The sequence below is a fragment of the Ixodes scapularis genome, unplaced genomic scaffold (assembly GCF_016920785.2).
Source record: "Ixodes scapularis isolate PalLabHiFi unplaced genomic scaffold, ASM1692078v2 PGA_scaffold3__209_contigs__length_174095766, whole genome shotgun sequence".
NCBI lineage: Eukaryota > Metazoa > Arthropoda > Arachnida > Ixodida > Ixodidae > Ixodes > Ixodes scapularis.
The window spans coordinates 163,963,012-163,976,227 of record NW_024609868.1 but is presented as its reverse complement, the minus strand read 5'-3'; positions in this window follow the sequence as shown (position 1 = coordinate 163,976,227).

Below are 13,216 nucleotides of genomic sequence, written 5' to 3'. Positions count from 1 at the left end.
GTTTAGTGTCATCATTTGTTTGCTGACGGACACGGCACTGGGGAAACTAGCTCTTAACAGCACCGCTCTATAAAGAAGTGCGTCTGTGTGTGGGGCCGGGGTGGGGGGGGGGGGGGGTAGTTTTAAAAACATACTGTGTTCTAAAGGTTCCTCTTCCCTGCATCTTTGGCGCAGACCAAAAAGCGTAACCCCGGAAACTACTTTGATTGGAAAAACGCTCTTGCCAAAAAGCACGTTTTTGTCGTGCCAGACGCTGGCGCCGTTCCTCACGACGATGCACTAAGAATAATAATACGTGCCTTTCAAATACTTGGCTTTCACTGAGCTTGTGCCTCCTGCAGCGTGCCTTTTGCACCGTCGAATTCGACTTTCTCGGCAAGAAAAAATCAGAATGACCACCAGCCTATAGTGTGATGACGTCACGTGCATACCATGCTAAATAGTTCAGCTTTCTGGTGAAATGTGATGTTCGCAACCCTAGCCATAGATGCCCTAATTGTAAATTTGTGCAGTATTTATAGCAGTCTTGCGATGAGATATGGCAGCCTAAAGAAATGTTAGAACGCATGACTATTCTAGCATAGTGTTGCAAAGTGAGGGCCCAAGACAAGTGCAGGTAAAACCGAATATAACATTAGCCTCCCGAGGCAGTATTTCGGAAGTTTCAAGCTCATGCAAGCTGATGAAATGTAATTTATACTAAGATTTCAAGAATCTTTGTCTGTCCTTCGCGCTATTTATGTAAAATCATGATTATTATTGCGTGCATCTTTACGCATCTTTTTGCAGTAAGGGATTATTTGGAAAAAATAACAATAATTATCTCTTTCTTTTTGAACATTTCGTGTATTTGACTTCCAATCCATCATGTGAGCACAGAGTCCTTTTTAGCGTACCCTGCAACCCGATGTTTCACACTGCCAATCAGCAAACAGAAAAACTCTTTTACGTAGACTCCACAGCTCGCGTAGTTTCGAGTATCGTCCTTCTGCGTCGGTCTCAAGCGGTTATGTGAACTTTATAAAGAAAACTTTTTTTATCAATATAAAATATATTTCATTACTAACTGAATATTTGACAACATAAATAGAGGGCCGACCACTCTAAAGCAATGCCCCTTAAATTATTTGAAAGCTGTTCTGCCAATCTTTTCCGGCGTTTTTATCCTCGACAGGCACGTTGTAAGTGATATGGGACGGCCTTACATACATTTCTGATTTTGAAGCTAATTTAAATAACTATGTGTTCCTCACACATATAACTTCTCAAACATATAGAAGTCTGTTATTGCCTTCTTTATCTGGTGAACATTAGTTTTATGTGTCTGTGGGCTGGACGAAAACAAAGTAAACAGGGGCGCGCGGTGGAACTATGACGATTATGCATGCAAACCGTCAGAAAGTGTCCAATTAAGTAGCTGCCATGTCGAGTAGAACGTGAAATACTACTTCGTTTTACTTAACAAAAAATAATTTTGAAGTACGCAAGCTTCGCCTTTAAAAGTGGAACCCGGTAGCGTCAACGGGCCTCGTTTGCATCGCATTCTCATTTGCCGCACAAGCGTGCCTCGCGTGGCATAGTGAAAAGCTTCTGACTCGCAACTAAAGAGTTGTGAACTCGAATCCTGCCTAATTTGTTTATTTTTTTTTAAGGCAAAGGAATTACTTTCAAAAGTGAAATCATTTGAAACATACGGTGACCTTTACTTCGCAATACGCATTTTTTGCTTCAACCTCTAAAGCGGCCTTAGAATCTATGACAAATAATTATCTAGACAATCATCAGTGTGGCTTCAAAATATTAAATTACAAATAAACGTAAAAAAAAAAAAATATATATAATTTTCACTCCTGTTAGTAGGTGCGACAACACTAAGGTGACGATATATTTCGAAAATGAAATTATAGAGGAGGTTACAGAACAAAAATTTCTTGGGGTGTGGTTCAATCGGGATTCAAGTTGGAACACGTACATAAATAAGCTGAGCTCTGAGCTATCCCGAGCCATCGGATGTATTGATAAAATAAGAAATCTCATACATTTGTGGCTAAAAAGATATATATATATACTACGCTTTATTTTACTCCAAACTGTGTTATTGCATTTTAGTCTGGGGCACGACATCGGCAACCAATTATAATAGGTTGATCATCTTACAAAAAATAATTCTACGAATATTTGAAAATTATAAAGTTAAACCTCAAGATCTCCCAACTGAACCGCTATTCAACATATATGGCCTACTTAAAGTGAATAAAATTTATTATTTTAAAATGTTACAGATAATACACACAAAAAACCTATTCGCAATTCCGCCAGAAAACACAACGTATCACACACTTAGACAGAATCAGACGATCTCCAAAAATACATACGAAATACGGAAAACAAATGACATGCTTCCAAGTCGCCAAAATCTTGAATAATACGGAAGATTTAATAAATTTTAACTGCAATATACTCCAATTAAAAAAAACACTAAAGACACTTCTGGTGGGTAGTGACATTGTGTTCTTATATGTGTGTACAGTGTACTTATTAAATCATGTCCATATTTCACTTTTCAATTGTTAAAACATGTTTCTGACCAATTTGTTTTTATCCTTCTTTGCTGAACAAAACTATTGTGGGATTGATCGATCCTGTTTTTTATTGTTTCTGAGTTGTATAGAATTTTATAGGTTCTTTTCTCTAATTTTCGTGTTCAAAAATCTATGTACCCCGCACTGCTGTGTTAGAACTGTAAAGGGGACAGAGACCTCGTCAGGCATCACGCCTTTAGTTTCTGCCCACCTCCTGGTCAATCCGGAAAGAAAGAATAATAAAGAAAGAAAGAATATCATGTTTTAATCACCCTCATTCCACGCGTGATGTCACGTTTCACGTAAGCATTGTGGGTTGTTTGAAATTCTTGCGCTAGGGTATGTAGCTCTGACGTCATGAACCTATCGACCCATCAGGATTTTCCAATCACGCCATCGACATCGGTTTTTCTGCGACATGAGCTATTTAACGCTATCGTGTTAAAATCACCAATTAGCAAGGGTGATGCTCATTTGCAAATTAAATTGTCCAGCATCTTGTCAACAACAAACCTCAACAGCCAGGCTATGCCAGCTTATTCTGTATAAGAAAATGTTCACTTGGGCAAGCGCTATTTTGGGCCAGATTTGATCTGAGTGCGAAGGTGCGTATATATTAGAGTGAACAATTGCGATTACTTCTTGCTGCATGATTAGTCGCATGCCTGCGGTGTTGAGTGTAAACAATGTTTGGTTAGAACAACAGGCATTTGGATTGCTGCTCGCTGTTTCTATAAAAGATAGACTGAAAGGAATTATCCTAAAACTTTGTTACATTTAGAAAATTTCGTTGCTTTTAGCTCAGTTGGGTCGTCATCATATATATATATATATATATATGTTGTGAAGTGTATCTCGTAAACCATATTTCATGATATATGGCCACGAGGTGCATGCTCATTTTATATTTTTATGTGATTTAATTAATTTCTTAGTTCAATGATGCGATTTCACTTTTAATACTGCGACAGAAAGTTGTACCAATCACGGGTATTTTAACAACCTACCACACTTCGCGACAACATTTTATACCGTGTAAATCGATCAGCTTGAACTTTAGAATTTTACTTTAACACGAAGAAGGGACAAGAAAATACAGTACAGTTCTAAATTAGAAGCTGATCTATTTACAGGTATGTACCAAGAAGCTCAACTCTTTACTCTTGTACGTAAACATTTTGATTCAGGCAAAACATATTTCACTCGTAAACAAATGGATATTGAATCGTATGAACATGACGTTATGTATGTTAATGTAGATTTTCTTCTACTCTTGCGTCAAAATTAAATAACTGAATTTAATATTTTTGGTACCTAAGAACAAAAGTAAATTGCACGGACGATCGAAGAAACTATATAGTTAATCGTTTCACAGCGGAAATAGTGTATATTGCCAGAAGAACGCGGAAAATATATTCTCAATTTAGCGGTTCAAACCGGTTCGAACCGGTTTGAACCATTATTTTTTGCTCCCCGGAACTGAACCGGAACCGAACCGAAAGCCGTGAAACCGAACCGGAACCGAACCGATAAAAATTTCGGTTCGACACCCTGATTGTAACTGCTGTCATGTTGCCCTTAACTCTTTGGTGTCCAGGTATTTTTTAGCATTTTCCTGGATCTCATAGTTGCTGTAGTAACATTGTGTGATGTTTAAACTTAGGAGGCTAACTACAAACGAGCACTTCCACTTGGAAGATGGAGGTGCTGTACGGGTTTGAGAAGATGAAACATGGTTAACGAAAGTACGACCAGATCATACAAACTGCAAACGGATTTCGTACGGCTCTGCAGACAAAGATCCAGCAAGCCCCGTGGCATGAGTGTCGAAGCCCTCCGGCTCTAGGTGGGGCGCATCAAGAGCTGGTGCAAGCCAGATTGACGGAAACCAAGCAACAGCAGAGTCTGACTTTAATCGCGCCTTGTCGGTCTGCACATCAAGTTTGTTTACGACGGCGGTTAACGTGCGATAAACATTTTTATAGAGCGATTTGAAATCTACAAAGTCAGTTCTGCATTTTTATTTGGAATAATATTGTGCGAGTCAACTTTTAAAGAAGAGAGGCTGTATCAATCGTAAAGCTATTCGATTGGATGCACCGGCCGTATGAAATGGGCAATGAAATAAAAGTGACGGCAAGACAGCTGTCAGCTTTTGGGCATGTGTGTCCTCTTCCCTGGTACCTAGCTGGTGCCATTCAGATGAAGGGGAATGTGATAAGCAGTTAGCTTTGCTGTTTTCTATAGACTTCAGATTGGGCGAGTTGGTTGTTCATGTTGGTCGCTCAAGCTTTTGCACACATGGAACAAAACTCTCGCATGGCACTCTTTTCTTTATGTGTGCGAAAGCTTGAGTGACAGTCTTTTTTAGTGCGCTGCAATGTCGACCAACATGTTTTTTATGACTTGGAAAAGTCGTAAAATTTTGCTCACTTTGGAGCATTCCTAAAGGTGGTAGGAAATTTACTGTGACTGGAGGTCAGCACAGAGATTCAGCACAAGTGCTGTGTAGCTGGAATTGTTTCAGTTGGCACAAGTCCCAGCCAAATGCAAACTCGGTACTCTGGTCAAGTCTTGGCCGGCCTCTGGTGGCCAGTGCAGAAAATTCAGTGCTGCGGGCTTCCCGTGGCTCTTGCATCTTTGTCATTCCTGACATCGCCAAGAAAGCACGATTCTCTTCGATGCGGGTCCCAGATACAGGGTACTATATAAAAGAAAATCTATTTACTTATTCAAATACATGGTCTGTAAAAGTAAACACAAAAATTGTAAGGTATATGCCAAAAAAGTTTCAATTAAGAAAAGAATCTATAACAACACACTTCATTAGCTATAATTGTAATATTCTCAAAATTTCCTACATAAACCCGAAAACAAAAGAAATAAATGCATGTTAGTACAGTACACTTGAGCAATGTTACTAAAACACTCGGGAAACTTGCCCTTGAAATTTGGGCTGCTGGCGTCCACCGAAACTGAGCTAAAGGGATACTTTAGCGAATGGTGAAATATACCCGTCGTGTTCAGAACTAGGTTCAATATGATCCACAATATCCGTAAATTACAATCGCTCGTTTGTATTTTGAGCCTGATTGCTGTATTTTTCATTATAAACAGCCCACTCTGGCAAACGCTCGGAGAACAGCCAGCGGAGAGCACGTCGCATCCGCAGCAATCGTGACATAGTTTGTCTCGGGACCTTATGTCCAGACAGCCAGCAAGCTATCCCAGCCGATCCCGTTCTGTGGACGTTACCCGTGATACGCTTTCTGCGCGTCGCTGTGCCACCTCTCCAAGGTCACGTGACATTCACACTGCCTTAGATAGGCCCCAATGTCTCGTAGCATCCGCTGAAAGCAGCCGAACTACACCAGCAATCGGGCCACCGCAAGTAACCCCAAACCTGGCTTTGTATGAATTTTGAGTGACGGGTTAATCTTCTATAATCTTGTCGAGGGACAATAGCGACTTCTGGGACACACAAAAGAGAGTATCGGGGAGGGGAGAGTTCCCCCTCTCATCGTGGCCGGAGGCAAGACAATTTCCGTCACTACCTGTCAAGGTTCCTAGACGGGCATTACAAACGAGGCATGAGCGACATCCACCAGGTGCTCTCGCTAATCGTTTGATTCGTTTTAAAATTCCTTTTCGTGACTTTTTTAACGAGATATTGGTGTGTCTGATGGGATAATGCTCCCTTGAACACGAATAGACAAAGAAATAAGCGTCAAAATTTCGTTGTAGAATCCCTTTAAGGCCCATATATGTCTGCCGAATTCAATATGATAGCAGCGTCACTTTTTAGCGAGAAGTTGAAACATGAAATTTGCTTTTTATGGCTACTGCTAGAGTCATTGAATGTTCCCAGAGTATCAAAACTCCCAGGCTTGAGGCACCAAGATGGCGGATCATTCTTTTTTCTTTACTCTGGTCATCATGAGCTTTTAGAAAACATGTTTTTGCACAATAGCAAACGAAAAAAGCTCTTTTTGTAGGAACTTCTATTTTAGATTACGGTAGTACAAAATGACAGGAGTGTATATGTGTTGGTGCCAATTAAAATGGCTGATTAAAGCCAAAATATAACAGTCACAGCGGACACGATCAAATGTGATACTTCCGAAACAATACAAGCAGCCGAGCAGTTCCCCGAGTGACCACGGCAAGAGAAATGGCGGTGTTGCAATCGCCATTAGTTTGGTTCTCGAGTATGGATCGGTGCCACCTTTCAAAGCAGGTTCTATGGCAGTTTTCCAACCGAGTTGTTCTACACTCGGCGACAACTTTTCTCGGCAATGCAATGAAGAGGAAGAGAGCCCACGCACAGCTTTATTCAGCGCTCAAAATGGGAGAGGGAATGCGTGCCTGTACCTTCCACTGCATTGCGAAGAAAAGGTGTCGCTGAGTGTAGTAACATTGACTCGGGTCAGGGTGCAGACCCGCCTCCCTCACATCATGCTTCTGCAGGATATGGAGTGCATGGTACTTTCAAGGCTAGAATGGCTACTCGAGTCCAATAGAGCTTTTCTCCCAGCCCACACGGGGTTTGAACCCGACTTTGCACCCAAGAAAGCCTAGCACTCATATCAACGGATATAATTTGTAACATCAACCCTAACCGCTGTCGTCACAGTCGACATCAAGAAGGCGTTTGACTCTGTCCCACACCTGACAGTCGTACAGGAATCTCGGGCATTACTGGGAGATCCCCAAACGTAGGTCTTTCTTCGAAGGCTGCAACTTTTCAGTGCAGGGCCCATTGCTCAAGGCGAACCTCGTTGGTGTCCCACAAAGCTTTATCCTTCCGCCAATATTTTTCAGTATCGCAATGGCGGACTTCCTGACAAACTCTGGAAAATTCTCATGCTTCACAATATATGCCCACGACGTATATCAATCTGGACCAAAAGCACATTGTGAGGCAACAAGTCACACTCCAAGCTGCCCTTGACACGATCGAAGCCCATCCCCATAAGGTCAACCTCCAAGCCTCCCGGAAAAGACAAACGCTCGTGATTTTTCTTTCAGTCTTGTAACCCAACAAGGGCGCTGTCCCTAGTCCAGACACAAATAAATACTTAGGTCAAAAGATAACAAGAAACCACACATTTTTTACCTTGGACCGTCATTCAATCTATTCGTCGAATCACTTTTCGACAAATTGCAGACCTTTCTTTCCTCTTTACCATAATGACCGTAGCCTTCTTAGCATAAGGGGAGGCTTCACCTCACCCCGTCTGGAGCTCCCCATGTGCTGCAATCAATGTAAGACTCCCTCCCTTTTGCCCTTTTTAGGGTGGGTTCTCCTTTGGAGAGCGTTTTGCAGGCCAGAAATTGAAGTTTACCCGAAAAAAAACCTGTTCTGTCTTTCACCCAAAAGAGTCGTTTGTCTACAATCTCGCTCATCACTCAGGGAGCCTGTCATCTTATTTTATGGGGCAGCCCAGCGAATGGCGAGGCCAAGCACCAGTTGTTGACGCAAAACGGTGTCTTCGCTGCGACTTTAAGCAATGCAAGCGTAAAGTTTTGCATTGCTTAATATCACAGCGCTGACCTCATTTATGGTTATAAACATGTGCTCGACCTCATAATTTGCTGTGATGCCCTGTAAATTGCGATGATAGGCTCTCCAAGACCCTCGCGACGAAGTAGACAGACGGGCTTTTTTTATAGTATTGCATAAAACGGGATGTTGGCGATCAAGAATGAGACTGAATGTGCTCCATTTGGCCATAAAACGCAACTTGTACTGTTTTCAGGCAGATCAGAATATGTGGTGTTCAATGTAGAAACGGAACATGTTCCGCCATTGTTTGCCAGAGAATGTGTGTCCGCTCTTGTTGTGATGGTACAGTTCCCGTAGCTGTAGTAGGTAGCACTTGCACCATCCTGATGGTATAGGGATCGCAAACTCACGGTGTCAACCCTTGAAGCAACAAGATTTCCCATATCTATATATTATATAGTAGAGCATACAGAACATATGTGACGCTCTCTGTTGTGATGGTACAGTTCCACGTAGCTGTAGAGGTAGCACTTGCACCATCTTGATGGTATAGGGATCGCAAACTCACGGTGTCAACCCTTGAAGCAACAAGATTTCCCCTATCTATATATTATATAGTAGAGCCTACAGAACATATGTGACGCTCTCTGTTGTGATGGTACAGTTCCCATAGCTGTAGTAGGTAGCACTTGCACCATCCTGATGGTATAGGGATCGCAAACTCACGGTGTCAACCCTTGAAGCAACAAGATTTCCCATATCTATATATTATATAGTAGAGCCTACAGAACATATGTGACGCTCTCTGTTGTGATGGTACAGTTCCCATAGCTGTAGTAGGTAGCACTTGCACCATCCTGATGGTATATAGGGATCGCAAACTCACGGTGTCAACCCTTGAAGCAACAAGATTTCCCATATCTATATATTATATAGTAGAGCATACAGAACATATGTGACGCTCTCTGTTGTGATGGTACAGTTCTCGTAGCTGTAGTAGGTAGCACTTGCACCATCTTGATGGTATAGGGATCGCAAACTCACGGTATCAACCCTTGAAGCAACAAGATTTCCCCTCTCTATATATTATATAGTAGAGCCTACAGAACATATGTGACGCTCTCTGTTGTGATGGTACAGTTCCCATAGCTGTAGTAGGTAGCACTTGCACCATCCTGATGGTATAGGGATCGCAAACTCACGGTGTCAACCCTTGAAGCAACAAGATTTCCCATATCGATATATTATATAGTAGAGCATACAGAACACATGTGACGCTCTCTGTTGTGATGGTACAGTTCCCGTAGCTGTAGTAGGTAGCACTTGCACCATCTTGATGGTATAGGGATCGCAAACTCACGGTGTCAACCCTTGAAGCAACAAGATTTCCCCTCTCTATATATTATATAGTAGAGCCTACAGAACATATGTGACGCTCTCTGTTGTGATGGTACAGTTCCCATAGCTGTAGTAGGTAGCACTTGCACCATCCTGATGGTATAGGGATCGCAAACTCACGGTGTCAACCCTTGAAGCAACAAGATTTCCCATATCTATATATTATATAGTAGAGCATACAGAACATATGTGACGCTCTCTGTTGTGATGGTACAGTTCCCGTAGCTGTAGTAGGTAGCACTTGCACCATCTTGATGGTATAGGGATCGCAAACTCACGGTGTCAACCCTTGAAGCAACAAGATTTCCCCTCTCTATATATTATATAGTAGAGCCTACAGAACATATGTGACGCTCTCTGTTGTGATGGTACAGTTCCCATAGCTGTAGTAGGTAGCACTTGCACCATCCTGATGGTATAGGGATCGCAAACTCACGGTGTCAACCCTTGAAGCAACAAGATTTCCCATATCTATATATTATATAGTAGAGCATACAGAACATATGTGACGCTCTCTGTTGTGATGGTACAGTTCCCGTAGCTGTAGTAGGTAGCACTTGCACCATCTTGATGGTATAGGGATCGCAAACTCACGGTGTCAACCCTTGAAGCAACAAGATTTCCCCTCTCTATATATTATATAGTAGAGCCTACAGAACATATGTGACGCTCTCTGTTGTGATGGTACAGTTCCCATAGCTGTAGTAGGTAGCACTTGCACCATCCTGATGGTATAGGGATCGCAAACTCACGGTGTCAACCCTTGAAGCAACAAGATTTCCCATATCTATATATTATATAGTAGAGCATACAGAACATATGTGACGCTCTCTGTTGTGATGGTACAGTTCCCGTAGTAGGTAGCACTTGCACCATCCTGATGGTATAGGGATCGCAAACTCACGGTGTCAACCCTTGAAGCAACAAGATTTCCCCTCTCTATATATTATATAGTAGAGCCTACAGAACATATGTGACGCTCTCTGTTGTGATGGTACAGTTCCCATAGCTGTAGTAGGTAGCACTTGCACCATCCTGATGGTATAGGGATCGCAAACTCACGGTGTCAACCCTTGAAGCAACAAGATTTCCCATATCTATATATTATATAGTAGAGCATACAGAACATATGTGACGCTCTCTGTTGTGATGGTACAGTTCCCGTAGCTGTAGTAGGTAGCACTTGCACCATCTTGATGGTATAGGGATCGCAAACTCACGGTGTCAACCCTTGAAGCAACAAGATTTCCCCTCTCTATATATTATATAGTAGAGCCTACAGAACATATGTGGCGCTCTCTGTTGTGATGGTACAGTTCCCATAGCTGTAGTAGGTAGCACTTGCACCATCCTGATGGTATAGGGATCGCAAACTCACGGTGTCAACCCTTGAAGCAACAAGATTTCCCATATCTATATATTATATAGTAGAGCATACAGAACATATGTGACGCTCTCTGTTGTGATGGTACAGTTCCCGTAGCTGTAGTAGGTAGCACTTAATTGCACCATCTTGATGGTATAGGGATCGCAAACTCACGGTGTCAACCCTTGAAGCAACAAGATTTCCCCTCTCTATATATTATATAGTAGAGCCTACAGAACATATGTGACGCTCTCTGTTGTGATGGTACAGTTCCCGTAGCTGTAGTAGGTAGCACTTGCACCATCCTGATGGTATAGGGATCACAAACTCACGGTGTCAACCCTTGAAGCAACAAGATTTCCCATACCTATATATATATAGTAGAGCATACACAACATATGTGACACTCTCTGTATTGATGGTACAGTTCCCATAGCTGTAGTAGGTAGCACTTGCACCATCATGATGGTATACGGAACTCACGGTATCAACCCTTGAGGCAGCAACATATATGGTCCATATCAAGTAGCTACGAAACCTGCTTTCTGTAGCTAGAGCAACAGAACATGTGGCAAAAAGGAATTAGTGTCCCATTCTTTGAGAGAATATTTTCTAACCGTGCACTGCACCCATCCCCTAGTTGATGAACCACGATTGCATATATTTAGGTTTCTCACTGATATCGGCCTTATACTGTGATTTTATTTTCCAGCCAGAACTTATGACCTTATATCTTTTACACATATCTATGCACGCATCTTCATAGTTTTATCACAGCTACAGCTTTTTCCTCTCTTTAAAGGGATACTACAACGAAATTTCGGCGCTTATATTATGGTCTACAGTGCAACCCACTTATAACGATAATGAGAAAACCCAAAATTTCAATCGTTATAACCGATTATCGTTGTATCTGAACTAGAAACTGATAATTTCCCGTCTAGAAACTCTAGGAACTGATCGTTATAAGCGGTACATCGTTAGATGTGGTATCGTTGTAAGTGGGTTAATTGCACTGTATATGTGTTCAAAGGAGCAGTATCACATCGAACACACTAATATGTTGTTAAAAAAGTCACGAAAAGGAATTTCAAAACAAATTAAATGATTAGCAAAGAGCACCTGGTGGATGTCGCTAACGCCTCGTTTGTAATGCCCGTCTAGGAACCTTGACAGCTAGTGACGGTGAGTGTCTCGCCTCCGGCCACGGCGAGAGAAGAGGAGAAGGAGGAACTCTCGTCTTCCCGAGAATACCTTTTGTGTGTTCCAGAAGTAGCTATTGTCCCCCTACAAGATTATAAAAGATTAACCCGTCACTCAAAATTCGTACAAAAGCAGCCGCTTCGGTGGCTGGAACGACTAGGCCATCTGCTCGACATCAGCCTCGCCATAGCTTTGCTCGTCCTGAGACGACCTACGTCACGATTGCGTCGAATGTCACGTGTTCTAAGCTGGACCTTCTCCGAGCGCTTGCTAGAGTGGGCCGTTTATAACAAAAAATGCAGCCACCAAACTCAAAATACAAACGTGCGATTGTCATTTACGGATATTGTGGATCATATTCAACCTATTTTTGAACATGATGGATATATTTCAAATTTCGTTGAAGTATCCCTTTAACACTGCAATAGTTTAAGCTCTCGGCGGATTATAGCTTAGAAATCAATATCAATCATAAACATATTTTGTTTCATTTTAAGTTTTACCCGCCTTATTTTTTTAAAGTTCCTCATATCAAATGCAAAACCCATCAACCAATCTTGGCAAAATCGTAACTGCCTGAGCCTGAAATATATACATTTTTCGTTCTGATCCACAATTTTGCCGCAAATTGTCAGTACCGAAGACGCGAGATGCAGCATAGAGGCTTGATATTTGTGCACTTGGGCACACTGACAAGCACATCCTCGAGATCATCGGAGGAAATTGTTAGTCAGTAGTAAAGTAGTGATTTGAGCTAGTTGGTACTTCGACATGATAAAACAGTGCACAGAACACTGAGGAAGAGAAAATAACAGGTAGAACGAAATAGCACTAGCTGTCCTTTTCTTTTCCTCTGTGTTCTGTGCGCTGTTTTATCATATGGTCAGGTTTACAACTCCACATTCATCTCGCTGAAAGAAGTTCTTGTTGTGCTTGATTTTGTACAGATTTTCTTGACATCAGCCATCTACTTTGCACAGCATGCCTTTGTGCTGCCCATATATTTTTAAAGTGTTGAGATTTTAACCCCAACCAAACGCCTTTTCTTCAAAGGACATTTTGAACTCATTGCCTCTAAAGATCGTCCAAAACATGTCGCACACCTGTTGTACGTCCTAAGAGAATGCGGCCGCACAGCATTTCAAAGACGTACAACAGGTG